This window comes from Staurois parvus, unplaced genomic scaffold (genome assembly GCF_062004578.1).
Source record: "Staurois parvus isolate SC_StPar_1 unplaced genomic scaffold, SC_StPar_1.0 ptg002181l, whole genome shotgun sequence".
Lineage (NCBI taxonomy): Eukaryota > Metazoa > Chordata > Amphibia > Anura > Ranidae > Staurois > Staurois parvus.
Window position 1 is genome coordinate 618,829 of NW_028319977.1, and position 26,945 is coordinate 645,773.

Sequence of the window (26,945 nt, forward strand, 5' to 3'; positions counted from 1 at the left end):
GTCTTCAGTGTGAAAAGTTCTCATTTTGGAGTATCCTACTACAATTCCCCATCCCTATCCCCAGCTCGACAAGAAAACTCCAAAAACAAACATGCCCTAGTCCGGTCATTGAAGGCAAGGAGCGTTTGCGCGCGTGTGTATTTGGCTGAAGAAATACACTGTGCCTGGCTGCGGGGCGAAGTCAAGGGAAACCGGGGCAAACACGCCAGCGTCCCTCGCAAGGGTGGCGTTGCATCTGTGTTCTTTTGTCTTTAGACTCTTTTGGTTGCTACCATGTCAGCCGGATATTGCAGAGTCCTAAGAACCCCCAGCTCGTGTTCCAGTGGGTGGTGGTGTGAGTCAAAAGGCAGATAGCGGTCTGTGTGGGTAGGTTTCCTGGAGACCTCCATGCCCAAGTCAGCCCCTTCCTTGCCTTGTAAGACGCCGTCCAAAAGGGGGCATTTGCTATTCAGTGCCTCTTCCCGTGTACACTTGATGTATTTGTCCACTGACTTTATGGGTTCACTAAAAGCTTGTGGGGTGCTGATGCTCTAATCTTGACCCAAGTAGAATCCACATGCCTTTACAAACGGCTTGGTCTTTTCCCCATGGAACAATTCAAGGCTCAAGGGTCAGCAATGAATGCACTTGGTCAGGCTTTAGTTCTTTTTGGCTGTCAAGAGACTTACCTCCTTTCAGATGTTTCCCACAATCTCAACAGCCTCTGCCAAGTGTATGCAAGTGAAAAGGCCGATGGCATCATGGGACGTGATTGTTTCTTCCGGCTCCAACTTCAGTCTACATTCCTTGTTGACACATTCTTTAGCATTCTTCCAAATGGTGCATTATCTTGCCAGTTGAGGGTGTTAGAATGGTAGGCAGATACTTAGAAACGCTGTGTGTGACAGAGTTGATTCTTTGGGAATCAGTGGTTGAAATGCCTGAACCTTGTTGCTTGATACTGCTGTACCCCGCGAGCGAGTTAAAGCAGGAGGCCGGAGCCTGTTGGGATGCCGAGGAATATTTCCACAGTCGTCACTAAGGCAAGACATCTAAGGAGCTTTTGATAAGGACCTGGGGCCCTGTGGTATTTTGTCAAGGGCGCAAAGAAGGAGATTGCGTTGGCCGGGAATCGAACCCGGGTCAACTGCTTGGAAGGCAGCTATGCTCACCACTATACCACCAACGCAAGGCTGTGCGCCAGGCATCCTGCTACCTCTATACAATTAAGGCCACACATGACATTGACTCACGGACCCCCTCCAGCGCAAGGTCCATTCGCTGCCGTACCAAGTGACCACTAGGAAGATCAGCTAGAAATATTTCCCCATTCGTGGAGAGAAAGGAAGCCAAGCCAGTAGATACGGTAAAGGTGTGATTGTGCAGTGCGCATGAAGGAACTGGAGATACAAGTTTTGCAAAGGCCTTTCACTCGGGCAAAAGGGACACGGAATGCGTCCCACGCCCAACGTGGGGCTCGAACCCACGACCCTGAGATTAAGAGTCTCATGCTCTACCGACTGAGCTAGCCGGGCTACAGCACTTTTGCACTTCAAGGCCTCTCACAGCCACCTGAGTCCGCAGACTTTTTGATAGCTTTCGACATAATTCCTTTGGCTAAACTCAATGCGCTTCCAAGTACTACTCTGTTCACTTGCTGTCAGGGCGCTACATCACCATTTTTGCTGTGACTTTGGAGGATCACAACAAAATGCGCTGGCTGATTCCAAACCCTTTTCTCTCTGTGCAAAACATCAAGCCGTAGCCTCCCACATAACATCTGCCAAGTCATTCATTTGCCCTTTCCGGCCGAGGCGGCATCAAGCAATACCTCAACCGAGAAGGTCAAATGCAAAGTGTACGGCGCTGGCTTAGCATGCAAGGTGTCACGTGCTCTTCCCAGTTCCCTTCGATAGCTCAGCTGGTAGAGCGGAGGACTGTAGAGACAAAGCAGCAATCCTTAGGTCGCTGGTTCAATTCCGGCTCGAAGGCAGAGCTTTTTACCCCGCGTCTCTGCCTTTTAGAAAGAAGGCAATCTCTTATCACTACAAATGTGCAATTGGGAAGCTTTTTAGGCACCTTCAGTTCATCTTTCATGTCTCCTTTGGGCCAGCTCAAGCACGCTTGTCGTGTGGTCTCTGTGGCACAATCGGTTAGCGCGTTCGGCTGTTAACCGAAAGGTTGGTGGTTCAAGCCCACCCAGGGACGCTCGTGCTTTCTCTTTACCTTAGTAGGGCCCGCTGCCAAGTCTCACCCTAACCTAAGAAGACAAATAGCGTCCTTTGGCTTGTCTCACACGGCTGACGATTAACCATTCACTCGAGACATTCCTTGAAAACGGACTAGAATAATGTCGCAATCAATTGCTCTTCTTCTGGAATGTTCAAGATCTTTCATAGTTTAGTCAAGCCACTTCTTCGCTTCCGCTGAGTCTCAGGAACAAACCCCAGCATTTCTATTCACACCTGAACACCAGGGGATGTGTGAGAATTGTGGAAGCACCTTTTTTCACCTTACATGATCCCATTGTTGGTGTCAGGAAGCCTGCATAGCTAAAAGTGCCTAGATTGACATGGCCAAAGGCCTCAATTGTTGTCAAATGGCCTGGATAGAGGTGTTAAAAAGGTGGAATACAGATAGTGTCAATGTTTAAGCGTGTGCCCCGGGGCTATGCTGGGCTTGAAGTACACAGGGATGCAATGTTTCTTAAAGATCCTTCTGAGTTTTTCCGACGCTCCAGTTACATACGGGATGACTAGATTTCTCCTAGTGTTCTGCTTCTCCCCAGTTTGTTTCCCTGACCTTGCGGAGGTTTTAACCAAGACCCAGTCTGGGTAGCCACAAGCTTTCAAAGCCCTCCTGAGATGTCACGGTAGCACTCTCCTAGTCATGCGCTAGGATTTGTATAGTTGGTCTCTGCTTACCAGAGAGGCTGTCGGGTAAATTCAGTGTGGTATTCTGCTTAACAGAGTGCTGCCATGGATTAGTCAGGTCTGCTCATGATTCTCTGATGTTGTTTGAGTTTGTCTGAGTTATTCCCGCCTTCAGGAAGCTGTGAGAGCTTTCCAGAACATGGGTAGGGGCTAGGCAAATGAACAGCGTGAATACGGATACCGCCCTGGCCAGTTGCAAGGGAGGGCAGTCCTGTGGCATGCTGGGAGTGGCATTTATGTTCTGCGAGCACATGGGCTCAGCGTCTTTCCTGGGAGAGGACTGAACAGCTGGGCTGGAGGCAGGCTGCCTCGCCTGGCGCCGGCTGCCATGAGGCCCCAGGTGGGTGGACCTGAGGGCCTCAAGCCAGTCAGGACGTCAATACTGCTTAACTAAGAGATCAGCTAGATGTCTTCAGTGTGAAAAGTTCTCATTTTGGAGTATCCTACTACAATTCCCCATCCCTATCCCCAGCTCGACAAGAAAACTCCAAAAACAAACATCCCCTAGTCCGGTCATTGAAGGCAAGGAGCGTTTGCGCGCGTGTGTATTTGGCTGAAGAAATACACTGTGCCTGGCTGCGGGGCGAAGTCAAGGGAAACCGGGGCAAACACGCCAGCGTCCCTCGCAAGGGTGGCGTTGCATCTGTGTTCTTTTGTCTTTAGACTCTTTTGGTTGCTACCATGTCAGCCGGATATTGCAGAGTCCTAAGAACCCCCAGCTCGTGTTCCAGTGGGTGGTGGTGTGAGTCAAAAGGCAGATAGCGGTCTGTGTGGGTAGGTTTCCTGGAGACCTCCATGCCCAAGTCAGCCCCTTCCTTGCCTTGTAAGACGCCGTCCAAAAGGGGGCATTTGCTATTCAGTGCCTCTTCCCGTGTACACTTGATGTATTTGTCCACTGACTTTATGGGTTCACTAAAAGCTTGTGGGGTGCTGATGCTCTAATCTTGACCCAAGTAGAATCCACATGCCTTTACAAACGGCTTGGTCTTTTCCCCATGGAACAATTCAAGGCTCAAGGGTCAGCAATGAATGCACTTGGTCAGGCTTTAGTTCTTTTTGGCTGTCAAGAGACGTACCTCCTTTCAGATGTTTCCCACAATCTCAACAGCCTCTGCCAAGTGTATACAAGTGAAAAGGCCGATGGCATCATGGGACGTGATTGTTTCTTCCGGCTCCAACTTCAGTCTACATTCCTTGTTGACACATTCTTTAGCATTCTTCCAAATGGTGCATTATCTTGCCAGTTGAGGGTGTTAGAATGGTAGGCAGATACTTAGAAACGCTGTGTGTGACAGAGTTGATTCTTTGGGAATCAGTGGTTGAAATGCCTGAACCTTGTTGCTTGATACTGCTGTACCCCGCGAGCGAGTTAAAGCAGGAGGCCGGAGCCTGTTGGGATGCCGAGGAATATTTCCACAGTCGTCACTAAGGCAAGAAATCTAAGGAGCTTTTGATAAGGACCTGGGGCCCTGTGGTATTTTGTCAAGGGCGCAAAGAAGGAGATTGCGTTGGCCGGGAACCGAACCCGGGTCAACTGCTTGGAAGGCAGCTATGCTCACCACTATACCACCAACGCAAGGCTGTGCGCCAGGCATCCTGCTACCTCTATACAATTAAGGCCACACATGACATTGACTCACGGACCCCCTCCAGCGCAAGGTCCATTCGCTGCCGTACCAAGTGACCACTAGGAAGATCAGCTAGAAATATTTCCCCATTCGTGGAGAGAAAGGAAGCCAAGCCAGTAGATACGGTAAAGGTGTGATTGTGCAGTGCGCATGAAGGAACTGGAGATACAAGTTTTGCAAAGGCCTTTCACTCGGGCAAAAGGGACACGGAATGCGTCCCACGCCCAACGTGGGGCTCGAACCCACGACCCTGAGATTAAGAGTCTCATGCTCTACCGACTGAGCTAGCCGGGCTACAGCACTTTTGCACTTCAAGGCCTCTCACAGCCACCTGAGTCCGCAGACTTTTTGATAGCTTTCGACATAATTCCTTTGGCTAAACTCAATGCGCTTCCAAGTACTACTCTGTTCACTTGCTGTCAGGGCGCTACATCACCATTTTTGCTGTGACTTTGGAGGATCACAACAAAATGCGCTGGCTGATTCCAAACCCTTTTCTCTCTGTGCAAAACATCAAGCCGTAGCCTCCCACATAACATCTGCCAAGTCATTCATTTGCCCTTTCCGGCCGAGGCGGCATCAAGCAATACCTCAACCGAGAAGGTCAAATGCAAAGTGTACGGCGCTGGCTTAGCATGCAAGGTGTCACGTGCTCTTCCCAGTTCCCTTCGATAGCTCAGCTGGTAGAGCGGAGGACTGTAGAGACAAAGCAGCAATCCTTAGGTCGCTGGTTCAATTCCGGCTCGAAGGAAGAGCTTTTTACCCCGCGTCTCTGCCTTTTAGAAAGAAGGCAATCTCTTATCACTACAAATGTGCAATTGGGAAGCTTTTTAGGCACCTTCAGTTCATCTTTCATGTCTCCTTTGGGCCAGCTCAAGCACGCTTGTCGTGTGGTCTCTGTGGCGCAATCGGTTAGCGCGTTCGGCTGTTAACCGAAAGGTTGGTGGTTCAAGCCCACCCAGGGACGCTTGTGCTTTCTCTTTACCTTAGCAGGGCCCGCTGCCAAGTCTCACCCTAACCTAAGAAGACAAATAGCGTCCTTTGGCTTGTCTCACACGGCTGACGATTAACCATTCACTCGAGACATTCCTTGAAAACGGACTAGAATAATGTCGCAATCAATTGCTCTTCTTCTGGAATGTTCAAGATCTTTCATAGGTTAGTCAAGCCACTTCTTCGCTTCCGCTGAGTCTCAGGAACAAACCCCAGCATTTCTATTCACACCTGAACACCAGGGGATGTGTGAGAATTGTGGAAGCACCTTTTTTCACCTTACATGATCCCATTGTTGGTGTCAGGAAGCCTGCATAGCTAAAAGTGCCTAGATTGACATGGCCAAAGGCCTCAATTGTTGTCAAATGGCCTGGATAGAGGTGTTAAAAACGTGGAATACAGATAGTGTCAATGTTTAAGCGTGTGCCCCGGGGCTATGCTGGGCTTGAAGTACACAGGGATGCAATGTTTCTTAAAGATCCTTCTGAGTTTTTCCGACGCTCCAGTTACATACGGGATGACTAGATTTCTCCTAGTGTTCTGCTTCTCCCCAGTTTGTTTCCCTGACCTTGCGGAGGTTTTAACCAAGACCCAGTCTGGGTAGCCACAAGCTTTCAAAGCCCTCCTGAGATGTCACGGTAGCACTCTCCTAGTCATGCGCTAGGATTTGTATAGTTGGTCTCTGCTTACCAGAGAGGCTGTCGGGTAAATTCAGTGTGGTATTCTGCTTAACAGAGTGCTGCCATGGATTAGTCAGGTCTGCTCATGATTCTCTGATGTTGTTTGAGTTTGTCTGAGTTATTCCCGCCTTCAGGAAGCTGTGAGAGCTTTCCAGAACATGGGTAGGGGCTAGGCAAATGAACAGCGTGAATACGGATACCGCCCTGGCCAGTTGCAAGGGAGGGCAGTCCTGTGGCATGCTGGGAGTGGCATTTATGTTCTGCGAGCACATGGGCTCAGCGTCTTTCCTGGGAGAGGACTGAACAGCTGGGCTGGAGGCAGGCTGCCTCGCCTGGCGCCGGCTGCCATGAGGCCCCAGGTGGGTGGACCTGAGGGCCTCAAGCCAGTCAGGACGTCAATACTGCTTAACTAAGAGATCAGCTAGATGTCTTCAGTGTGAAAAGTTCTCATTTTGGAGTATCCTACTACAATTCCCCATCCCTATCCCCAGCTCGACAAGAAAACTCCAAAAACAAACATGCCCTAGTCCGGTCATTGAAGGCAAGGAGCGTTTGCGCGCGTGTGTATTTGGCTGAAGAAATACACTGTGCCTGGCTGCGGGGCGAAGTCAAGGGAAACCGGGGCAAACACGCCAGCGTCCCTCGCAAGGGTGGCGTTGCATCTGTGTTCTTTTGTCTTTAGACTCTTTTGGTTGCTACCATGTCAGCCGGATATTGCAGAGTCCTAAGAACCCCCAGCTCGTGTTCCAGTGGGTGGTGGTGTGAGTCAAAAGGCAGATAGCGGTCTGTGTGGGTAGGTTTCCTGGAGACCTCCATGCCCAAGTCAGCCCCTTCCTTGCCTTGTAAGACGCCGTCCAAAAGGGGGCATTTGCTATTCAGTGCCTCTTCCCGTGTACACTTGATGTATTTGTCCACTGACTTTATGGGTTCACTAAAAGCTTGTGGGGTGCTGATGCTCTAATCTTGACCCAAGTAGAATCCACATGCCTTTACAAACGGCTTGGTCTTTTCCCCATGGAACAATTCAAGGCTCAAGGGTCAGCAATGAATGCACTTGGTCAGGCTTTAGTTCTTTTTGGCTGTCAAGAGACTTACCTCCTTTCAGATGTTTCCCACAATCTCAACAGCCTCTGCCAAGTGTATGCAAGTGAAAAGGCCGATGGCATCATGGGACGTGATTGTTTCTTCCGGCTCCAACTTCAGTCTACATTCCTTGTTGACACATTCTTTAGCATTCTTCCAAATGGTGCATTATCTTGCCAGTTGAGGGTGTTAGAATGGTAGGCAGATACTTAGAAACGATGTGTGTGACAGAGTTGATTCTTTGGGAATCAGTGGTTGAAATGCCTGAACCTTGTTGCTTGATACTGCTGTACCCCGCGAGCGAGTTAAAGCAGGAGGCCGGAGCCTGTTGGGATGCCGAGGAATATTTCCACAGTCGTCACTAAGGCAAGACATCTAAGGAGCTTTTGATAAGGACCTGGGGCCCTGTGGTATTTTGTCAAGGGCGCAAAGAAGGAGATTGCGTTGGCCGGGAATCGAACCCGGGTCAACTGCTTGGAAGGCAGCTATGCTCACCACTATACCACCAACGCAAGGCTGTGCGCCAGGCATCCTGCTACCTCTATACAATTAAGGCCACACATGACATTGACTCACGGACCCCCTCCAGCGCAAGGTCCATTCGCTGCCGTACCAAGTGACCACTAGGAAGATCAGCTAGAAATACTTCCCCATTCGTGGAGAGAAAGGAAGCCAAGCCAGTAGATACGGTAAAGGTGTGATTGTGCAGTGCGCATGAAGGAACTGGAGATACAAGTTTTGCAAAGGCCTTTCACTCGGGCAAAAGGGACACGGAATGTGTCCCACGCCCAACGTGGGGCTCGAACCCACGACCCTGAGATTAAGAGTCTCATGCTCTACCGACTGAGCTAGCCGGGCTACAGCACTATTGCTCTTCAAGGCCTCTCACAGCCACCTGAGTCCATAGACTTTTTGATAGCTTTCGACATAATTCCTTTGGCTAAACTCAATGCGCTTCCAAGTACTACTCTGTTCACTTGCTGTCAGGGCGCTACATCACCATTTTTGCTGTGACTTTGGAGGATCACAACAAAATGCGCTGGCTGATTCCAAACCCTTTTCTCTCTGTGCAAAACATCAAGCCGTAGCCTCCCACATAACATCTGCCAAGTCATTCATTTGCCCTTTCCGGCCGAGGCGGCATCAAGCAATACCTCAACCGAGAAGGTCAAATGCAAAGTGTACGGCGCTGGCTTAGCATGCAAGGTGTCACGGGCTCTTCCCAGTTCCCTTCGATAGCTCAGCTGGTAGAGCGGAGGACTGTAGAGACAAAGCAGCAATCCTTAGGTCGCTGGTTCAATTCCGGCTCGAAGGCAGAGCTTTTTACCCCGCGTCTCTGCCTTTTAGAAAGAAGGCAATCTCTTATCACTACAAATGTGCAATTGGGAAGCTTTTTAGGCACCTTCAGTTCATCTTTCATGTCTCCTTTGGGCCAGCTCAAGCACACTTGTCGTGTGGTCTCTGTGGCGCAATCGGTTAGCGCGTTCGGCTGTTAACCGAAAGGTTGGTGGTTCAAGCCCACCCAGGGACGCTCGTGCTTTCTCTTTACCTTAGCAGGGCCCGCTGCCAAGTCTCACCCTAACCTAAGAAGACAAATAGCGTCCTTTGGCTTGTCTCACACGGCTGACGATTAACCATTCACTCGAGACATTCCTTGAAAACGGACTAGAATAATGTCGCAATCAATTGCTCTTCTTCTGGAATGTTTAAGATCTTTCATAGGTTAGTCAAGCCACTTCTTCGCTTCCGCTGAGTCTCAGGAACAAACCCCAGCATTTCTATTCACACCTGAACACCAGGGGATGTGTGAGAATTGTGGAAGCACCTTTTTTCACCTTACATGATCCCATTGTTGGTGTCAGGAAGCCTGCATAGCTAAAAGTGCCTAGATTGACATGGCCAAAGGCCTCAATTGTTGTCAAATGGCCTGGATAGAGGTGTTAAAAAGGTGGAATACAGATAGTGTCAATGTTTAAGCGTGTGCCCCGGGGCTATGCTGGGCTTGAAGTACACAGGGATGCAATGTTTCTTAAAGATCCTTCTGAGTTTTTCCGACGCTCCAGTTACATACGGGATGACTAGATTTCTCCTAGTGTTCTGCTTCTCCCCAGTTTGTTTCCCTGACCTTGCGGAGGTTTTAACCAAGACCCAGTCTGGGTAGCCACAAGCTTTCAAAGCCCTCCTGAGATGTCACGGTAGCACTCTCCTAGTCATGCGCTAGGATTTGTATAGTTGGTCTCTGCTTACCAGAGAGGCTGTCGGGTAAATTCAGTGTGGTATTCTGCTTAACAGAGTGCTGCCATGGATTAGTCAGGTCTGCTCATGATTCTCTGATGTTGTTTGAGTTTGTCTGAGTTATTCCCGCCTTCAGGAAGCTGTGAGAGCTTTCCAGAACATGGGTAGGGGCTAGGCAAATGAACAGCGTGAATACGGATACCGCCCTGGCCAGTTGCAAGGGAGGGCAGTCCTGTGGCATGCTGGGAGTGGCATTTATGTTCTGCGAGCACATGGGCTCAGCGTCTTTCCTGGGAGAGGACTGAACAGCTGGGCTGGAGGCAGGCTGCCTCGCCTGGCGCCGGCTGCCATGAGGCCCCAGGTGGGTGGACCTGAGGGCCTCAAGCCAGTCAGGACGTCAATACTGCTTAACTAAGAGATCAGCTAGATGTCTTCAGTGTGAAAAGTTCTCATTTTGGAGTATCCTACTACAATTCCCCATCCCTATCCCCAGCTCGACAAGAAAACTCCAAAAACAAACATCCCCTAGTCCGGTCATTGAAGGCAAGGAGCGTTTGCGCGCGTGTGTATTTGGCTGAAGAAATACACTGTGCCTGGCTGCGGGGCGAAGTCAAGGGAAACCGGGGCAAACACGCCAGCGTCCCTCGCAAGGGTGGCGTTGCATCTGTGTTCTTTTGTCTTTAGACTCTTTTGGTTGCTACCATGTCAGCCGGATATTGCAGAGTCCTAAGAACCCCCAGCTCGTGTTCCAGTGGGTGGTGGTGTGAGTCAAAAGGCAGATAGCGGTCTGTGTGGGTAGGTTTCCTGGAGACCTCCATGCCCAAGTCAGCCCCTTCCTTGCCTTGTAAGACGCCGTCCAAAAGGGGGCATTTGCTATTCAGTGCCTCTTCCCGTGTACACTTGATGTATTTGTCCACTGACTTTATGAGTTCACTAAAAGCTTGTGGGGTGCTGATGCTCTAATCTTGACCCAAGTAGAATCCACATGCCTTTACAAACGGCTTGGTCTTTTCCCCATGGAACAATTCAAGGCTCAAGGGTCAGCAATGAATGCACTTGGTCAGGCTTTAGTTCTTTTTGGCTGTCAAGAGACTTACCTCCTTTCAGATGTTTCCCACAATTTCAACAGCCTTTGCCAAGTGTATACAAGTGAAAAGGCCGATGGCATCATGGGACGTGATTGTTTCTTCCGGCTCCAACTTCAGTCTACATTCCTTGTTGACACATTCTTTAGCATTCTTCCAAATGGTGCATTATCTTGCCAGTTGAGGGTGTTAGAATGGTAGGCAGATACTTAGAAACGCTGTGTGTGACAGAGTTGATTCTTTGGGAATCAGTGGTTGAAATGCCTGAACCTTGTTGCTTGATACTGCTGTACCCCGCGAGCGAGTTAAAGCAGGAGGCCGGAGCCTGTTGGGATGCCGAGGAATATTTCCACAGTCGTCACTAAGGCAAGACATCTAAGGAGCTTTTGATAAGGACCTGGGGCCCTGTGGTATTTTGTCAAGGGCGCAAAGAAGGAGATTGCGTTGGCCGGGAATCGAACCCGGGTCAACTGCTTGGAAGGCAGCTATGCTCACCACTATACCACCAACGCAAGGCTGTGCGCCAGGCATCCTGCTACCTCTATACAATTAAGGCCACACATGACATTGACTCACGGACCCCCTCCAGCGCAAGGTCCATTTGCTGCCGTACCAAGTGACCACTAGGAAGATCAGCTAGAAATATTTCCCCATTCGTGGAGAGAAAGGAAGCCAAGCCAGTAGATACGGTAAAGGTGTGATTGTGCAGTGCGCATGAAGGAACTGGAGATACAAGTTTTGCAAAGGCCTTTCACTCGGGCAAAAGGGACACGGAATGTGTCCCACGCCCAACGTGGGGCTCGAACCCACGACCCTGAGATTAAGAGTCTCATGCTCTACCGACTGAGCTAGCCGGGCTACAGCACAATTGCTCTTCAAGGCCTCTCACAGCCACCTGAGTCCATAGACTTTTTGATAGCTTTCGACATAATTCCTTTGGCTAAACTCAATGCGCTTCCAAGTACTACTCTGTTCACTTGCTGTCAGGGCGCTACATCACCATTTTTGCTGTGACTTTGGAGGATCACAACAAAATGCGCTGGCTGATTCCAAACCCTTTTCTCTCTGTGCAAAACATCAAGCCGTAGCCTCCCACATAACATCTGCCAAGTCATTCATTTGCCCTTTCCGGCCGAGGCGGCATCAAGCAATACCTCAACCGAGAAGGTCAAATGCAAAGTGTACGGCGCTGGCTTAGCATGCAAGGTGTCACGTGCTCTTCCCAGTTCCCTTCGATAGCTCAGCTGGTAGAGCGGAGGACTGTAGAGACAAAGCAGCAATCCTTAGGTCGCTGGTTCAATTCCGGCTCGAAGGAAGAGCTTTTTACCCCGCGTCTCTGCCTTTTAGAAAGAAGGCAATCTCTTATCACTACAAATGTGCAATTGGGAAGCTTTTTAGGCACCTTCAGTTCATCTTTCATGTCTCCTTTGGGCCAGCTCAAGCACACTTGTCGTGTGGTCTCTGTGGCGCAATCGGTTAGCGCGTTCGGCTGTTAACCGAAAGGTTGGTGGTTCAAGCCCACCCAGGGACGCTCGTGCTTTCTCTTTACCTTAGCAGGGCCCGCTGCCAAGTCTCACCCTAACCTAAGAAGACAAATAGCGTCCTTTGGCTTGTCTCACACGGCTGACGATTAACCATTCACTCGAGACATTCCTTGAAAACGGACTAGAATAATGTCGCAATCAATTGCTCTTCTTCTGGAATGTTCAAGATCTTTCATAGGTTAGTCAAGCCACTTCTTCGCTTCCGCTGAGTCTCAGGAACAAACCCCAGCATTTCTATTCACACCTGAACACCAGGGGATGTGTGAGAATTGTGGAAGCACCTTTTTTCACCTTACATGATCCCATTGTTGGTGTCAGGAAGCCTGCATAGCTAAAAGTGCCTAGATTGACATGGCCAAAGGCCTCAATTGTTGTCAAATGGCCTGGATAGAGGTGTTAAAAAGGTGGAATACAGATAGTGTCAATGTTTAAGCGTGTGCCCCGGGGCTATGCTGGGCTTGAAGTACACAGGGATGCAATGTTTCTTAAAGATCCTTCTGAGTTTTTCCGACGCTCCAGTTACATACGGGATGACTAGATTTCTCCTAGTGTTCTGCTTCTCCCCAGTTTGTTTCCCTGACCTTGCGGAGGTTTTAACCAAGACCCAGTCTGGGTAGCCACAAGCTTTCAAAGCCCTCCTGAGATGTCACGGTAGCACTCTCCTAGTCATGCGCTAGGATTTGTATAGTTGGTCTCTGCTTACCAGAGAGGCTGTCGGGTAAATTCAGTGTGGTATTCTGCTTAACAGAGTGCTGCCATGGATTAGTCAGGTCTGCTCATGATTCTCTGATGTTGTTTGAGTTTGTCTGAGTTATTCCCGCCTTCAGGAAGCTGTGAGAGCTTTCCAGAACATGGGTAGGGGCTAGGCAAATGAACAGCGTGAATACGGATACCGCCCTGGCCAGTTGCAAGGGAGGGCAGTCCTGTGGCATGCTGGGAGTGGCATTTATGTTCTGCGAGCACATGGGCTCAGCGTCTTTCCTGGGAGAGGACTGAACAGCTGGGCTGGAGGCAGGCTGCCTCGCCTGGCGCCGGCTGCCATGAGGCCCCAGGTGGGTGGACCTGAGGGCCTCAAGCCAGTCAGGACGTCAATACTGCTTAACTAAGAGATCAGCTAGATGTCTTCAGTGTGAAAAGTTCTCATTTTGGAGTATCCTACTACAATTCCCCATCCCTATCCCCAGCTCGACAAGAAAACTCCAAAAACAAACATCCCCTAGTCCGGTCATTGAAGGCAAGGAGCGTTTGCGCGCGTGTGTATTTGGCTGAAGAAATACACTGTGCCTGGCTGCGGGGCGAAGTCAAGGGAAACCGGGGCAAACACGCCAGCGTCCCTCGCAAGGGTGGCGTTGCATCTGTGTTCTTTTGTCTTTAGACTCTTTTGGTTGCTACCATGTCAGCCGGATATTGCAGAGTCCTAAGAACCCCCAGCTCGTGTTCCAGTGGGTGGTGGTGTGAGTCAAAAGGCAGATAGCGGTCTGTGTGGGTAGGTTTCCTGGAGACCTCCATGCCCAAGTCAGCCCCTTCCTTGCCTTGTAAGACGCCGTCCAAAAGGGGGCATTTGCTATTCAGTGCCTCTTCCCGTGTACACTTGATGTATTTGTCCACTGACTTTATGAGTTCACTAAAAGCTTGTGGGGTGCTGATGCTCTAATCTTGACCCAAGTAGAATCCACATGCCTTTACAAACGGCTTGGTCTTTTCCCCATGGAACAATTCAAGGCTCAAGGGTCAGCAATGAATGCACTTGGTCAGGCTTTAGTTCTTTTTGGCTGTCAAGAGACTTACCTCCTTTCAGATGTTTCCCACAATTTCAACAGCCTTTGCCAAGTGTATACAAGTGAAAAGGCCGATGGCATCATGGGACGTGATTGTTTCTTCCGGCTCCAACTTCAGTCTACATTCCTTGTTGACACATTCTTTAGCATTCTTCCAAATGGTGCATTATCTTGCCAGTTGAGGGTGTTAGAATGGTAGGCAGATACTTAGAAACGCTGTGTGTGACAGAGTTGATTCTTTGGGAATCAGTGGTTGAAATGCCTGAACCTTGTTGCTTGATACTGCTGTACCCCGCGAGCGAGTTAAAGCAGGAGGCCGGAGCCTGTTGGGATGCCGAGGAATATTTCCACAGTCGTCACTAAGGCAAGACATCTAAGGAGCTTTTGATAAGGACCTGGGGCCCTGTGGTATTTTGTCAAGGGCGCAAAGAAGGAGATTGCGTTGGCCGGGAATCGAACCCGGGTCAACTGCTTGGAAGGCAGCTATGCTCACCACTATACCACCAACGCAAGGCTGTGCGCCAGGCATCCTGCTACCTCTATACAATTAAGGCCACACATGACATTGACTCACGGACCCCCTCCAGCGCAAGGTCCATTCGCTGCCGTACCAAGTGACCACTAGGAAGATCAGCTAGAAATATTTCCCCATTCGTGGAGAGAAAGGAAGCCAAGCCAGTAGATACGGTAAAGGTGTGATTGTGCAGTGCGCATGAAGGAACTGGAGATACAAGTTTTGCAAAGGCCTTTCACTCGGGCAAAAGGGACACGGAATGTGTCCCACGCCCAACGTGGGGCTCGAACCCACGACCCTGAGATTAAGAGTCTCATGCTCTACCGACTGAGCTAGCCGGGCTACAGCACTTTTGCACTTCAAGGCCTCTCACAGCCACCTGAGTCCGCAGACTTTTTGATAGCTTTCGACATAATTCCTTTGGCTAAACTCAATGTGCTTCCAAGTACTACTCTGTTCACTTGCTGTCAGGGCGCTACATCACCATTTTTGCTGTGACTTTGGAGGATCACAACAAAATGCGCTGGCTGATTCCAAACCCTTTTCTCTCTGTGCAAAACATCAAGCCGTAGCCTCCCACATAACATCTGCCAAGTCATTCATTTGCCCTTTCTTGCCTAGGCGGCATCAAGCAATACCTCAACCGAGAAGGTCAAATGCAAAGTGTACGGCGCTGGCTTAGCAAGCAAGGTGTCACGTGCTCTTCCCAGTTCCCTTGGATAGCTCAGCTGGTAGAGCGGAGGACTGTAGAGACAAAGCAGCAATCCTTAGGTCGCTGGTTCAATTCCGGCTCGAAGGAAGAGCTTTTTACCCCGCGTCTCTGCCTTTTAGAAAGAAGGCAATCTCTTATCTCTACAAATGTGCAATTGGGAAGCTTTTTAGGCACCTTCAGTTCATCTTTCATGTCTCCTTTGGGCCAGCTCAAGCACGCTTGTCGTGTGGTCTCTGTGGCGCAATCGGTTAGCGCGTTCGGCTGTTAACCGAAAGGTTGGTGGTTCAAGCCCACCCAGGGACGCTCGTGCTTTCTCTTTACCTTAGTAGGGCCCGCTGCCAAGTCTCACCCTAACCTAAGAAGACAAATAGCGTCCTTTGGCTTGTCTCACACGGCTGACGATTAACCATTCACTCGAGACATTCCTTGAAAACGGACTAGAATAATGTCGCAATCAATTGCTCTTCTTCTGGAATGTTCAAGATCTTTCATAGTTTAGTCAAGCCACTTCTTCGCTTCCGCTGAGTCTCAGGAACAAACCCCAGCATTTCTATTCACACCTGAACACCAGGGGATGTGTGAGAATTGTGGAAGCACCTTTTTTCACCTTACATGATCCCATTGTTGGTGTCAGGAAGCCTGCATAGCTAAAAGTGCCTAGATTGACATGGCCAAAGGCCTCAATTGTTGTCAAATGGCCTGGATAGAGGTGTTAAAAAGGTGGAATACAGATAGTGTCAATGTTTAAGCGTGTGCCCCGGGGCTATGCTGGGCTTGAAGTACACAGGGATGCAATGTTTCTTAAAGATCCTTCTGAGTTTTTCCGACGCTCCAGTTACATACGGGATGACTAGATTTCTCCTAGTGTTCTGCTTCTCCCCAGTTTGTTTCCCTGACCTTGCGGAGGTTTTAACCAAGACCCAGTCTGGGTAGCCACAAGCTTTCAAAGCCCTCCTGAGATGTCACGGTAGCACTCTCCTAGTCATGCGCTAGGATTTGTATAGTTGGTCTCTGCTTACCAGAGAGGCTGTCGGGAAAATTCAGTGTGGTATTCTGCTTAACAGAGTGCTGCCATGGATTAGTCAGGTCTGCTCATGATTCTCTGATGTTGTTTGAGTTTGTCTGAGTTATTCCCGCCTTCAGGAAGCTGTGAGAGCTTTCCAGAACATGGGTAGGGGCTAGGCAAATGAACAGCGTGAATACGGATACCGCCCTGGCCAGTTGCAAGGGAGGGCAGTCCTGTGGCATGCTGGGAGTGGCATTTATGTTCTGCGAGCACATGGGCTCAGCGTCTTTCCTGGGAGAGGACTGAACAGCTGGGCTGGAGGCAGGCTGCCTCGCCTGGCGCCGGCTGCCATGAGGCCCCAGGTGGGTGGACCTGAGGGCCTCAAGCCAGTCAGGACGTCAATACTGCTTAACTAAGAGATCAGCTAGATGTCTTCAGTGTGAAAAGTTCTCATTTTGGAGTATCCTACTACAATTCCCCATCCCTATCCCCAGCTCGACAAGAAAACTCCAAAAACAAACATGCCCTAGTCCGGTCATTGAAGGCAAGGAGCGTTTGCGCGCGTGTGTATTTGGCTGAAGAAATACACTGTGCCTGGCTGCGGGGCGAAGTCAAGGGAAACCGGGGCAAACACGCCAGCGTCCCTCGCAAGGGTGGCGTTGCATCTGTGTTCTTTTGTCTTTAGACTCTTTTGGTTGCTACCATGTCAGCCGGATATTGCAGAGTCCTAAGAACCCCCAGCTCGTGTTCCAGTGGGTGGTGGTGTGAGTCAAAAGGCAGATAGCGGTCTGTGTGGGTAGGTTTCCTGGAGACCTCCATGCCCAAGTCAGCCCCTTCCTTGCCTTGTAAGACGCCGTCCAAAAGGGGGCATTTGCTATTCAGTGCCTCTTCCCGTGTACACTTGATGTATTTGTCCACTGACTTTATGGGTTCACTAAAAGCTTGTGGGGTGCTGATGCTCTAATCTTGACCCAAGTAGAATCCACATGCCTTTACAAACGGCTTGGTCTTTTCCCCATGGAACAATTCAAGGCTCAAGGGTCAGCAATGAATGCACTTGGTCAGGCTTTAGTTCTTTTTGGCTGTCAAGAGACTTACCTCCTTTCAGATGTTTCCCACAATCTCAACAGCCTCTGCCAAGTGTATGCAAGTGAAAAGGCCGATGGCATCATGGGACGTGATTGTTTCTTCCGGCTCCAACTTCAGTCTACATTCCTTGTTGACACATTCTTTAGCATTCTTCCAAATGGTGCATTATCTTGCCAGTTGAGGGTGTTAGAATGGTAGGCAGATACTTAGAAACGCTGTGTGTGACAGAGTTGATTCTTTGGGAATCAGTGGTTGAAATGCCTGAACCTTGTTGATTGATACTGCTGTACCCCGCGAGCGAGTTAAAGCAGGAGGCCGGAGCCTGTTGGGATGCCGAGGAATATTTCCACAGTCGTCACTAAGGCAAGACATCTAAGGAGCTTTTGATAAGGACCTGGGGCCCTGTGGTATTTTGTCAAGGGCGCAAAGAAGGAGATTGCGTTGGCCGGGAATCGAAACCGGGTCAACTGCTTGGAAGGCAGCTATACTCACCACTATACCACCAACGCAAGGCTGTGCGCCAGGCATCCTGCTACCTCTATACAATTAAGGCCACACATGACATTGACTCACGGACCCCCTCCAGCGCAAGGTCCATTCGCTGCCGTACCAAGTGACCACTAGGAAGATCAGCTAGAAATATTTCCCCATTCGTGGAGAGAAAGGAAGCCAAGCCAGTAGATACGGTAAAGGTGTGATTGTGCAGTGCGCATGAAGGAACTGGAGATACAAGTTTTGCAAAGGCCTTTCACTTGGGCAAAAGGGACACGGAATGTGTCCCACGCCCAACGTGGGGCTCGAACCCACGACCCTGAGATTAAGAGTCTCATGCTCTACCGACTGAGCTAGCCGGGCTACAGCACTTTTGCTCTTCAAGGCCTCTCACAGCCACCTGAGTCCGCAGACTTTTTGATAGCTTTCGACATAATTCCTTTGGCTAAACTCAATGCGCTTCCAAGTACTACTCTGTTCACTTGCTGTCAGGGCGCTACATCACCATTTTTGCTGTGACTTTGGAGGATCACAACAAAATGCGCTGGCTGATTCCAAACCCTTTTCTCTCTGTGCAAAACATCAAGCCGTAGCCTCCCACATAACATCTGCCAAGTCATTCATTTGCCCTTTCCGGCCGAGGCGGCATCAAGCAATACCTCAACCGAGAAGGTCAAATGCAAAGTGTACGGCGCTGGCTTAGCATGCAAGGTGTCACGTGCTCTTCCCAGTTCCCTTCGATAGCTCAGCTGGTAGAGCGGAGGACTGTAGAGACAAAGCAGCAATCCTTAGGTCGCTGGTTCAATTCCGGCTCGAAGGAAGAGCTTTTTACCCCGCGTCTCTGCCTTTTAGAAAGAAGGCAATCTCTTATCACTACAAATGTGCAATTGGGAAGCTTTTTAGGCACCTTCAGTTCATCTTTCATGTCTCCTTTGGGTCAGCTCAAGCACGCTTGTCGTGTGGTCTCTGTGGCGCAATCGGTTAGCGCGTTCGGCTGTTAACCGAAAGGTTGGTGGTTCAAGCCCACCCAGGGACGCTCGTGCTTTCTCTTTACCTTAGCAGGGCCCGCTGCCAAGTCTCACCCTAACCTAAGAAGACAAATAGCGTCCTTTGGCTTGTCTCACACGGCTGACGATTAACCATTCACTCGAGACATTCCTTGAAAACGGACTAGAATAATGTCGCAATCAATTGCTCTTCTTCTGGAATGTTCAAGATCTTTCATAGTTTAGTCAAGCCACTTCTTCGCTTCCGCTGAGTCTCAGGAACAAACCCCAGCATTTCTATTCACACCTGAACACCAGGGGATGTGTGAGAATTGTGGAAGCACCTTTTTTCACCTTACATGATCCCATTGTTGGTGTCAGGAAGCCTGCATAGCTAAAAGTGCCTAGATTGACATGGCCAAAGGCCTCAATTGTTGTCAAATGGCCTGGATAGAGGTGTTAAAAAGGTGGAATACAGATAGTGTCAATGTTTAAGCGTGTGCCCCGGGGCTATGCTGGGCTTGAAGTACACAGGGATGCAATGTTTCTTAAAGATCCTTCTGAGTTTTTCCGACGCTCCAGTTACATACGGGATGACTAGATTTCTCCTAGTGTTCTGCTTCTCCCCAGTTTGTTTCCCTGACCTTGCGGAGGTTTTAACCAAGACCCAGTCTGGGTAGCCACAAGCTTTCAAAGCCCTCCTGAGATGTCACGGTAGCACTCTCCTAGTCATGCGCTAGGATTTGTATAGTTGGTCTCTGCTTACCAGAGAGGCTGTCGGGTAAATTCAGTGTGGTATTCTGCTTAACAGAGTGCTGCCATGGATTAGTCAGGTCTGCTCATGATTCTCTGATGTTGTTTGAGTTTGTCTGAGTTATTCCCGCCTTCAGGAAGCTGTGAGAGCTTTCCAGAACATGGGTAGGGGCTAGGCAAATGAACAGCGTGAATACGGATACCGCCCTGGCCAGTTGCAAGGGAGGGCAGTCCTGTGGCATGCTGGGAGTGGCATTTATGTTCTGCGAGCACATGGGCTCAGCGTCTTTCCTGGGAGAGGACTGAACAGCTGGGCTGGAGGCAGGCTGCCTCGCCTGGCGCCGGCTGCCATGAGGCCCCAGGTGGGTGGACCTGAGGGCCTCAAGCCAGTCAGGACGTCAATACTGCTTAACTAAGAGATCAGCTAGATGTCTTCAGTGTGAAAAGTTCTCATTTTGGAGTATCCTACTACAATTCCCCATCCCTATCCCCAGCTCGACAAGAAAACTCCAAAAACAAACATGCCCTAGTCCGGTCATTGAAGGCAAGGAGCGTTTGCGCGCGTGTGTATTTGGCTGAAGAAATACACTGTGCCTGGCTGCGGGGCGAAGTCAAGGGAAACCGGGGCAAACACGCCAGCGTCCCTCGCAAGGGTGGCGTTGCATCTGTGTTCTTTTGTCTTTAGACTCTTTTGGTTGCTACCATGTCAGCCGGATATTGCAGAGTCCTAAGAACCCCCAGCTCGTGTTCCAGTGGGTGGTGGTGTGAGTCAAAAGGCAGATAGCGGTCTGTGTGGGTAGGTTTCCTGGAGACCTCCATGCCCAAGTCAGCCCCTTCCTTGCCTTGTAAGACGCCGTCCAAAAGGGGGCATTTGCTATTCAGTGCCTCTTCCCGTGTACACTTGATGTATTTGTCCACTGACTTTATGGGTTCACTAAAAGCTTGTGGGGTGCTGATGCTCTAATCTTGACCCAAGTAGAATCCACATGCCTTTACAAACGGCTTGGTCTTTTCCCCATGGAACAATTCAAGGCTCAAGGGTCAGCAATGAATGCACTTGGTCAGGCTTTAGTTCTTTTTGGCTGTCAAGAGACTTACCTCCTTTCAGATGTTTCCCACAATCTCAACAGCCTCTGCCAAGTGTATGCAAGTGAAAAGGCCGATGGCATCATGGGACGTGATTGTTTCTTCCGGCTCCAACTTCAGTCTACATTCCTTGTTGACACATTCTTTAGCATTCTTCCAAATGGTGCATTATCTTGCCAGTTGAGGGTGTTAGAATGGTAGGCAGATACTTTTGAAACGCTGTGTGTGACAGAGTTGATTCTTTGGGAATCAGTGGTTGAAATGCCTGAACCTTGTTGCTTGATACTGCTGTACCCCGCGAGCGAGTTAAAGCAGGAGGCCGGAGCCTGTTGGGATGCCGAGGAATATTTCCACAGTCGTCACTAAGGCAAGACATCTAAGGAGCTTTTGATAAGGACCTGGGGCCCTGTGGTATTTTGTCAAGGGCGCAAAGAAGGAGATTGCGTTGGCCGGGAATTGAACCCGGGTCAACTGCTTGGAAGGCAGCTATGCTCACCACTATACCACCAACGCAAGGCTGTGCGCCAGGCATCCTGCTACCTCTATACAATTAAGGCCACACATGACATTGACTCACGGACCCCCTCCAGCGCAAGGTCCATTCGCTGCCGTACCAAGTGACCACTAGGAAGATCAGCTAGAAATATTTCCCCATTCGTGGAGAGAAAGGAAGCCAAGCCAGTAGATACGGTAAAGGTGTGATTGTGCAGTGCGCATGAAGGAACTGGAGATACAAGTTTTGCAAAGGCCTTTCACTCGGGCAAAAGGGACACGGAATGCGTCCCACGCCCAACGTGGGGCTCGAACCCACGACCCTGAGATTAAGAGTCTCATGCTCTACCGACTGAGCTAGCCGGGCTACAGCACTTTTGCACTTCAAGGCCTCTCACAGCCACCTGAGTCCGCAGACTTTTTGATAGCTTTCGACATAATTCCTTTGGCTAAACTCAATGCGCTTCCAAGTACTACTCTGTTCACTTGCTGTCAGGGCGCTACATCACCATTTTTGCTGTGACTTTGGAGGATCACAACAAAATGCGCTGGCTGATTCCAAACCCTTTTCTCTCTGTGCAAAACATCAAGCCGTAGCCTCCCACATAACATCTGCCAAGTCATTCATTTGCCCTTTCCGGCCGAGGCGGCATCAAGCAATACCTCAACCGAGAAGGTCAAATGCAAAGTGTACGGCGCTGGCTTAGCATGCAAGGTGTCACGTGCTCTTCCCAGTTCCCTTCGATAGCTCAGCTGGTAGAGCGGAGGACTGTAGAGACAAAGCAGCAATCCTTAGGTCGCTGGTTCAATTCCGGCTCGAAGGCAGAGCTTTTTACCCCGCGTCTCTGCCTTTTAGAAAGAAGGCAATCTCTTATCACTACAAATGTGCAATTGGGAAGCTTTTTAGGCACCTTCAGTTCATCTTTCATGTCTCCTTTGGGCCAGCTCAAGCACACTTGTCGTGTGGTCTCTGTGGCGCAATCGGTTAGCGCGTTCGGCTGTTAACCGAAAGGTTGGTGGTTCAAGCCCACCCAGGGACGCTCGTGCTTTCTCTTTACCTTAGTAGGGCCCGCTGCCAAGTCTCACCCTAACCTAAGAAGACAAATAGCGTCCTTTGGCTTGTCTCACACGGCTGACGATTAACCATTCACTCGAGACATTCCTTGAAAACGGACTAGAATAATGTCGCAATCAATTGCTCTTCTTCTGGAATGTTCAAGATCTTTCATAGTTTAGTCAAGCCACTTCTTCGCTTCCGCTGAGTCTCAGGAACAAACCCCAGCATTTCTATTCACACCTGAACACCAGGGGATGTGTGAGAATTGTGGAAGCACCTTTTTTCACCTTACATGATCCCATTGTTGGTGTCAGGAAGCCTGCATAGCTAAAAGTGCCTAGATTGACATGGCCAAAGGCCTCAATTGTTGTCAAATGGCCTGGATAGAGGTGTTAAAAAGGTGGAATACAGATAGTGTCAATGTTTAAGCGTGTGCCCCGGGGCTATGCTGGGCTTGAAGTACACAGGGATGCAATGTTTCTTAAAGATCCTTCTGAGTTTTTCCGACGCTCCAGTTACATACGGGATGACTAGATTTCTCCTAGTGTTCTGCTTCTCCCCAGTTTGTTTCCCTGACCTTGCGGAGGTTTTAACCAAGACCCAGTCTGGGTAGCCACAAGCTTTCAAAGCCCTCCTGAGATGTCACGGTAGCACTCTCCTAGTCATGCGCTAGGATTTGTATAGTTGGTCTCTGCTTACCAGAGAGGCTGTCGGGTAAATTCAGTGTGGTATTCTGCTTAACAGAGTGCTGCCATGGATTAGTCAGGTCTGCTCATGATTCTCTGATGTTGTTTGAGTTTGTCTGAGTTATTCCCGCCTTCAGGAAGCTGTGAGAGCTTTCCAGAACATGGGTAGGGGCTAGGCAAATGAACAGCGTGAATACGGATACCGCCCTGGCCAGTTGCAAGGGAGGGCAGTCCTGTGGCATGCTGGGAGTGGCATTTATGTTCTGCGAGCACATGGGCTCAGCGTCTTTCCTGGGAGAGGACTGAACAGCTGGGCTGGAGGCAGGCTGCCTCGCCTGGCGCCGGCTGCCATGAGGCCCCAGGTGGGTGGACCTGAGGGCCTCAAGCCAGTCAGGACGTCAATACTGCTTAACTAAGAGATCAGCTAGATGTCTTCAGTGTGAAAAGTTCTCATTTTGGAGTATCCTACTACAATTCCCCATCCCTATCCCCAGCTCGACAAGAAAACTCCAAAAACAAACATCCCCTAGTCCGGTCATTGAAGGCAAGGAGCGTTTGCGCGCGTGTGTATTTGGCTGAAGAAATACACTGTGCCTGGCTGCGGGGCGAAGTCAAGGGAAACCGGGGCAAACACGCCAGCGTCCCTCGCAAGGGTGGCGTTGCATCTGTGTTCTTTTGTCTTTAGACTCTTTTGGTTGCTACCATGTCAGCCGGATATTGCAGAGTCCTAAGAACCAGCTCGTGTTCCAGTGGGTGGTGGTGTGAGTCAAAAGGCAGATAGCGGTCTGTGTGGGTAGGTTTCCTGGAGACCTCCATGCCCAAGTCAGCCCCTTCCTTGCCTTGTAAGACGCCGTCCAAAAGGGGGCATTTGCTATTCAGTGCCTCTTCCCGTGTACACTTGATATATTTGTCCACTGACTTTATGGGTTCACTAAAAGCTTGTGGGGTGCTGATGCTCTAATCTTGACCCAAGTAGAATCCACATGCCTTTACAAACGGCTTGGTCTTTTCCCCATGGAACAATTCAAGGCTCAAGGGTCAGCAATGAATGCACTTGGTCAGGCTTTAGTTCTTTTTGGCTGTCAAGAGACTTACCTCCTTTCAGATGTTTCCCACAATCTCAACAGCCTCTGCCAAGTGTATACAAGTGAAAAGGCCGATGGCATCATGGGACGTGATTGTTTCTTCCGGCTCCAACTTCAGTCTACATTCCTTGTTGACACATTCTTTAGCATTCTTCCAAATGGTGCATTATCTTGCCAGTTGAGGGTGTTAGAATGGTAGGCAGATACTTTTGAAACGCTGTGTGTGACAGAGTTGATTCTTTGGGAATCAGTGGCTGAAATGCCTGAACCTTGTTGCTTGATACTGCTGTACCCCGCGAGCGAGTTAAAGCAGGAGGCCGGAGCCTGTTGGGATGCCGAGGAATATTTCCACAGTCGTCACTAAGGCAAGACATCTAAGGAGCTTTTGATAAGGACCTGGGGCCCTGTGGTATTTTGTCAAGGGCGCAAAGAAGGAGATTGCGTTGGCCGGGAATCGAACCCGGGTCAACTGCTTGGAAGGCAGCTATGCTCACCACTATACCACCAACGCAAGGCTGTGCGCCAGGCATCCTGCTACCTCTATACAATTAAGGCCACACATGACATTGACTCACGGACCCCCTCCAGCGCAAGGTCCATTCGCTGCCGTACCAAGTGACCACTAGGAAGATCAGCTAGAAATATTTCCCCATTCGTGGAGAGAAAGGAAGCCAAGCCAGTAGATACGGTAAAGGTGTGATTGTGCAGTGCGCATGAAGGAACTGGAGATACAAGTTTTGCAAAGGCCTTTCACTCGGGCAAAAGGGACACGGAATGTGTCCCACGCCCAACGTGGGGCTCGAACCCACGACCCTGAGATTAAGAGTCTCATGCTCTACCGACTGAGCTAGCCGGGCTACAGCACTTTCGCTCTTCAAGGCCTCTCACAGCCACCTGAGTACGCAGACTTTTTGATAGCTTTCGACATAATTCCTTTGGCTAAACTCAATGCGCTTCCAAGTACTACTCTGTTCACTTGCTGTCAGGGCGCTACATCACCATTTTTGCTGTGACTTTGGAGGATCACAACAAAATGCGCTGGCTGATTCCAAACCCTTTTCTCTCTGTGCAAAACATCAAGCCGTAGCCTCCCACATAACATCTGCCAAGTCATTCATTTGCCCTTTCCGGCCGAGGCGGCATCAAGCAATACCTCAACCGAGAAGGTCAAATGCAAAGTGTACGGCGCTGGCTTAGCATGCAAGGTGTCACATGCTCTTCCCAGTTCCCTTCGATAGCTCAGCTGGTAGAGCGGAGGACTGTAGAGACAAAGCAGCAATCCTTAGGTCGCTGGTTTAATTCCGGCTCGAAGGAAGAGCTTTTTACCCCGCGTCTCTACTTTTAGAAAGAAGGCAATCTCTTATCTCTACAAATGTGCAATTGGGAAGCTTTTTAGGCACCTTCAGTTCATCTTTCATGTCTCCTTTGGGCCAGCTCAAGCGCGCTTGTCGTGTGGTCTCTGTGGCGCAATCGGTTAGCGCGTTCGGCTGTTAACCGAAAGGTTGGTGGTTCAAGCCCACCCAGGGACTTTCTCTTTACCTTAGCAGGGCCCGCTGCCAAGTCTCACCCTAACCTAAGAAGACAAATAGCGTCCTTTGGCTTGTCTCACACGGCTGACGATTAACCATTCACTCGAGACATTCCTTGAAAACGGACTAGAATAATGTCGCAATCAATTGCTCTTCTTCTGGAATGTTCAAGATCTTTCATAGTTTAGTCAAGCCACTTCTACGCTTCCGCTGAGTCTCAGGAACAAACCCCAGCATTTCTATTCACACCTGAACACCAGGGGATGTGTGAGAATTGTGGAAGCACCTTTTTTCACCTTACATGATCCCATTGTTGGTGTCAGGAAGCCTGCATAGCTAAAAGTGCCTAGATTGACATGGCCAAAGGCCTCAATTGTTGTCAAATGGCCTGGATAGAGGTGTTAAAAAGGTGGAATACAGATAGTGTCAATGTTTAAGCGTGTGCCCCGGGGCTATGCTGGGCTTGAAGTACACAGGGATGCAATGTTTCTTAAAGATCCTTCTGAGTTTTTCCGACGCTCCAGTTACATACGGGATGACTAGATTTCTCCTAGTGTTCTGCTTCTCCCCAGTTTGTTTCCCTGACCTTGCGGAGGTTTTAACCAAGACCCAGTCTGGGTAGCCACAAGCTTTCAAAGCCCTCCTGAGATGTCACGGTAGCACTCTCCTAGTCATGCGCTAGGATTTGTATAGTTGGTCTCTGCTTACCAGAGAGGCTGTCGGGTAAATTCAGTGTGGTATTCTGCTTAACAGAGTGCTGCCATGGATTAGTCAGGTCTGCTCATGATTCTCTGATGTTGTTTGAGTTTGTCTGAGTTATTCCCGCCTTCAGGAAGCTGTGAGAGCTTTCCAGAACATGGGTAGGGGCTAGGCAAATGAACAGCGTGAATACGGATACCGCCCTGGCCAGTTGCAAGGGAGGGCAGTCCTGTGGCATGCTGGGAGTGGCATTTATGTTCTGCGAGCACATGGGCTCAGCGTCTTTCCTGGGAGAGGACTGAACAGCTGGGCTGGAGGCAGGCTGCCTCGCCTGGCGCCGGCTGCCATGAGGCCCCAGGTGGGTGGACCTGAGGGCCTCAAGCCAGTCAGGACGTCAATACTGCTTAACTAAGAGATCAGCTAGATGTCTTCAGTGTGAAAAGTTCTCATTTTGGAGTATCCTACTACAATTCCCCATCCCTATCCCCAGCTCGACAAGAAAACTCCAAAAACAAACATCCCCTAGTCCGGTCATTGAAGGCAAGGAGCGTTTGCGCGCGTGTGTATTTGGCTGAAGAAATACACTGTGCCTGGCTGCGGGGCGAAGTCAAGGGAAACCGGGGCAAACACGCCAGCATCCCTCGCAAGGGTGGCGTTGCATCTGTGTTCTTTTGTCTTTAGACTCTTTTGGTTGCTACCATGTCAGCCGGATATTGCAGAGTCCTAAGAACCAGCTCGTGTTCCAGTGGGTGGTGGTGTGAGTCAAAAGGCAGATAGCGGTCTGTGTGGGTAGGTTTCCTGGAGACCTCCATGCCCAAGTC

At 49.9% G+C, this 26,945-nt stretch overlaps 26 non-coding genes across 26 annotated transcripts; 13 read left to right on the plus strand and 13 right to left on the minus strand.

The window, feature by feature from the left end:
* Positions 1 to 1,096: 1,096 nt before the first annotated feature.
* TRNAG-UCC (transfer RNA glycine (anticodon UCC)) lies at positions 1,097 to 1,168 on the minus strand. The gene has a single exon. It is a non-coding gene; the product is annotated as a tRNA-Gly (tRNA).
* Positions 1,169 to 1,441: 273 nt separating this feature from the next.
* On the minus strand, positions 1,442 to 1,514 carry TRNAK-CUU (transfer RNA lysine (anticodon CUU)). Its single transcript has one exon. It is a non-coding gene; the product is annotated as a tRNA-Lys (tRNA).
* A 371-nt stretch (positions 1,515 to 1,885) lies between these two features.
* Positions 1,886 to 1,971, plus strand: TRNAY-GUA (transfer RNA tyrosine (anticodon GUA)). Its single transcript is given in 2 exon segments — positions 1,886 to 1,922; positions 1,936 to 1,971. It is a non-coding gene; the product is annotated as a tRNA-Tyr (tRNA).
* Positions 1,972 to 4,761: 2,790 nt separating this feature from the next.
* TRNAK-CUU (transfer RNA lysine (anticodon CUU)) lies at positions 4,762 to 4,834 on the minus strand. Its single transcript has one exon. It is a non-coding gene; the product is annotated as a tRNA-Lys (tRNA).
* Positions 4,835 to 5,205: 371 nt separating this feature from the next.
* On the plus strand, positions 5,206 to 5,291 carry TRNAY-GUA (transfer RNA tyrosine (anticodon GUA)). Its single transcript is given in 2 exon segments — positions 5,206 to 5,242; positions 5,256 to 5,291. It is a non-coding gene; the product is annotated as a tRNA-Tyr (tRNA).
* Positions 5,292 to 5,433: 142 nt separating this feature from the next.
* TRNAN-GUU (transfer RNA asparagine (anticodon GUU)) lies at positions 5,434 to 5,507 on the plus strand. The gene has a single exon. It is a non-coding gene; the product is annotated as a tRNA-Asn (tRNA).
* A 2,229-nt stretch (positions 5,508 to 7,736) lies between these two features.
* Positions 7,737 to 7,808, minus strand: TRNAG-UCC (transfer RNA glycine (anticodon UCC)). The gene has a single exon. It is a non-coding gene; the product is annotated as a tRNA-Gly (tRNA).
* A 273-nt stretch (positions 7,809 to 8,081) lies between these two features.
* On the minus strand, positions 8,082 to 8,154 carry TRNAK-CUU (transfer RNA lysine (anticodon CUU)). The gene has a single exon. It is a non-coding gene; the product is annotated as a tRNA-Lys (tRNA).
* Positions 8,155 to 8,525: 371 nt separating this feature from the next.
* On the plus strand, positions 8,526 to 8,611 carry TRNAY-GUA (transfer RNA tyrosine (anticodon GUA)). The gene is given in 2 exon segments: positions 8,526 to 8,562; positions 8,576 to 8,611. It is a non-coding gene; the product is annotated as a tRNA-Tyr (tRNA).
* A 142-nt stretch (positions 8,612 to 8,753) lies between these two features.
* On the plus strand, positions 8,754 to 8,827 carry TRNAN-GUU (transfer RNA asparagine (anticodon GUU)). Its single transcript has one exon. It is a non-coding gene; the product is annotated as a tRNA-Asn (tRNA).
* Positions 8,828 to 11,056: 2,229 nt separating this feature from the next.
* TRNAG-UCC (transfer RNA glycine (anticodon UCC)) lies at positions 11,057 to 11,128 on the minus strand. The gene has a single exon. It is a non-coding gene; the product is annotated as a tRNA-Gly (tRNA).
* A 273-nt stretch (positions 11,129 to 11,401) lies between these two features.
* TRNAK-CUU (transfer RNA lysine (anticodon CUU)) lies at positions 11,402 to 11,474 on the minus strand. The gene has a single exon. It is a non-coding gene; the product is annotated as a tRNA-Lys (tRNA).
* Positions 11,475 to 11,845: 371 nt separating this feature from the next.
* Positions 11,846 to 11,931, plus strand: TRNAY-GUA (transfer RNA tyrosine (anticodon GUA)). The gene is given in 2 exon segments: positions 11,846 to 11,882; positions 11,896 to 11,931. It is a non-coding gene; the product is annotated as a tRNA-Tyr (tRNA).
* A 142-nt stretch (positions 11,932 to 12,073) lies between these two features.
* Positions 12,074 to 12,147, plus strand: TRNAN-GUU (transfer RNA asparagine (anticodon GUU)). Its single transcript has one exon. It is a non-coding gene; the product is annotated as a tRNA-Asn (tRNA).
* Positions 12,148 to 14,376: 2,229 nt separating this feature from the next.
* Positions 14,377 to 14,448, minus strand: TRNAG-UCC (transfer RNA glycine (anticodon UCC)). The gene has a single exon. It is a non-coding gene; the product is annotated as a tRNA-Gly (tRNA).
* Positions 14,449 to 14,721: 273 nt separating this feature from the next.
* TRNAK-CUU (transfer RNA lysine (anticodon CUU)) lies at positions 14,722 to 14,794 on the minus strand. The gene has a single exon. It is a non-coding gene; the product is annotated as a tRNA-Lys (tRNA).
* Positions 14,795 to 15,393: 599 nt separating this feature from the next.
* TRNAN-GUU (transfer RNA asparagine (anticodon GUU)) lies at positions 15,394 to 15,467 on the plus strand. The gene has a single exon. It is a non-coding gene; the product is annotated as a tRNA-Asn (tRNA).
* Positions 15,468 to 18,041: 2,574 nt separating this feature from the next.
* On the minus strand, positions 18,042 to 18,114 carry TRNAK-CUU (transfer RNA lysine (anticodon CUU)). Its single transcript has one exon. It is a non-coding gene; the product is annotated as a tRNA-Lys (tRNA).
* A 371-nt stretch (positions 18,115 to 18,485) lies between these two features.
* TRNAY-GUA (transfer RNA tyrosine (anticodon GUA)) lies at positions 18,486 to 18,571 on the plus strand. The gene is given in 2 exon segments: positions 18,486 to 18,522; positions 18,536 to 18,571. It is a non-coding gene; the product is annotated as a tRNA-Tyr (tRNA).
* Positions 18,572 to 18,713: 142 nt separating this feature from the next.
* Positions 18,714 to 18,787, plus strand: TRNAN-GUU (transfer RNA asparagine (anticodon GUU)). Its single transcript has one exon. It is a non-coding gene; the product is annotated as a tRNA-Asn (tRNA).
* Positions 18,788 to 21,362: 2,575 nt separating this feature from the next.
* On the minus strand, positions 21,363 to 21,435 carry TRNAK-CUU (transfer RNA lysine (anticodon CUU)). The gene has a single exon. It is a non-coding gene; the product is annotated as a tRNA-Lys (tRNA).
* Positions 21,436 to 21,806: 371 nt separating this feature from the next.
* Positions 21,807 to 21,892, plus strand: TRNAY-GUA (transfer RNA tyrosine (anticodon GUA)). Its single transcript is given in 2 exon segments — positions 21,807 to 21,843; positions 21,857 to 21,892. It is a non-coding gene; the product is annotated as a tRNA-Tyr (tRNA).
* A 142-nt stretch (positions 21,893 to 22,034) lies between these two features.
* Positions 22,035 to 22,108, plus strand: TRNAN-GUU (transfer RNA asparagine (anticodon GUU)). The gene has a single exon. It is a non-coding gene; the product is annotated as a tRNA-Asn (tRNA).
* A 2,227-nt stretch (positions 22,109 to 24,335) lies between these two features.
* On the minus strand, positions 24,336 to 24,407 carry TRNAG-UCC (transfer RNA glycine (anticodon UCC)). Its single transcript has one exon. It is a non-coding gene; the product is annotated as a tRNA-Gly (tRNA).
* A 273-nt stretch (positions 24,408 to 24,680) lies between these two features.
* TRNAK-CUU (transfer RNA lysine (anticodon CUU)) lies at positions 24,681 to 24,753 on the minus strand. Its single transcript has one exon. It is a non-coding gene; the product is annotated as a tRNA-Lys (tRNA).
* A 598-nt stretch (positions 24,754 to 25,351) lies between these two features.
* Positions 25,352 to 25,425, plus strand: TRNAN-GUU (transfer RNA asparagine (anticodon GUU)). The gene has a single exon. It is a non-coding gene; the product is annotated as a tRNA-Asn (tRNA).
* Positions 25,426 to 26,945: the final 1,520 nt, after the last annotated feature.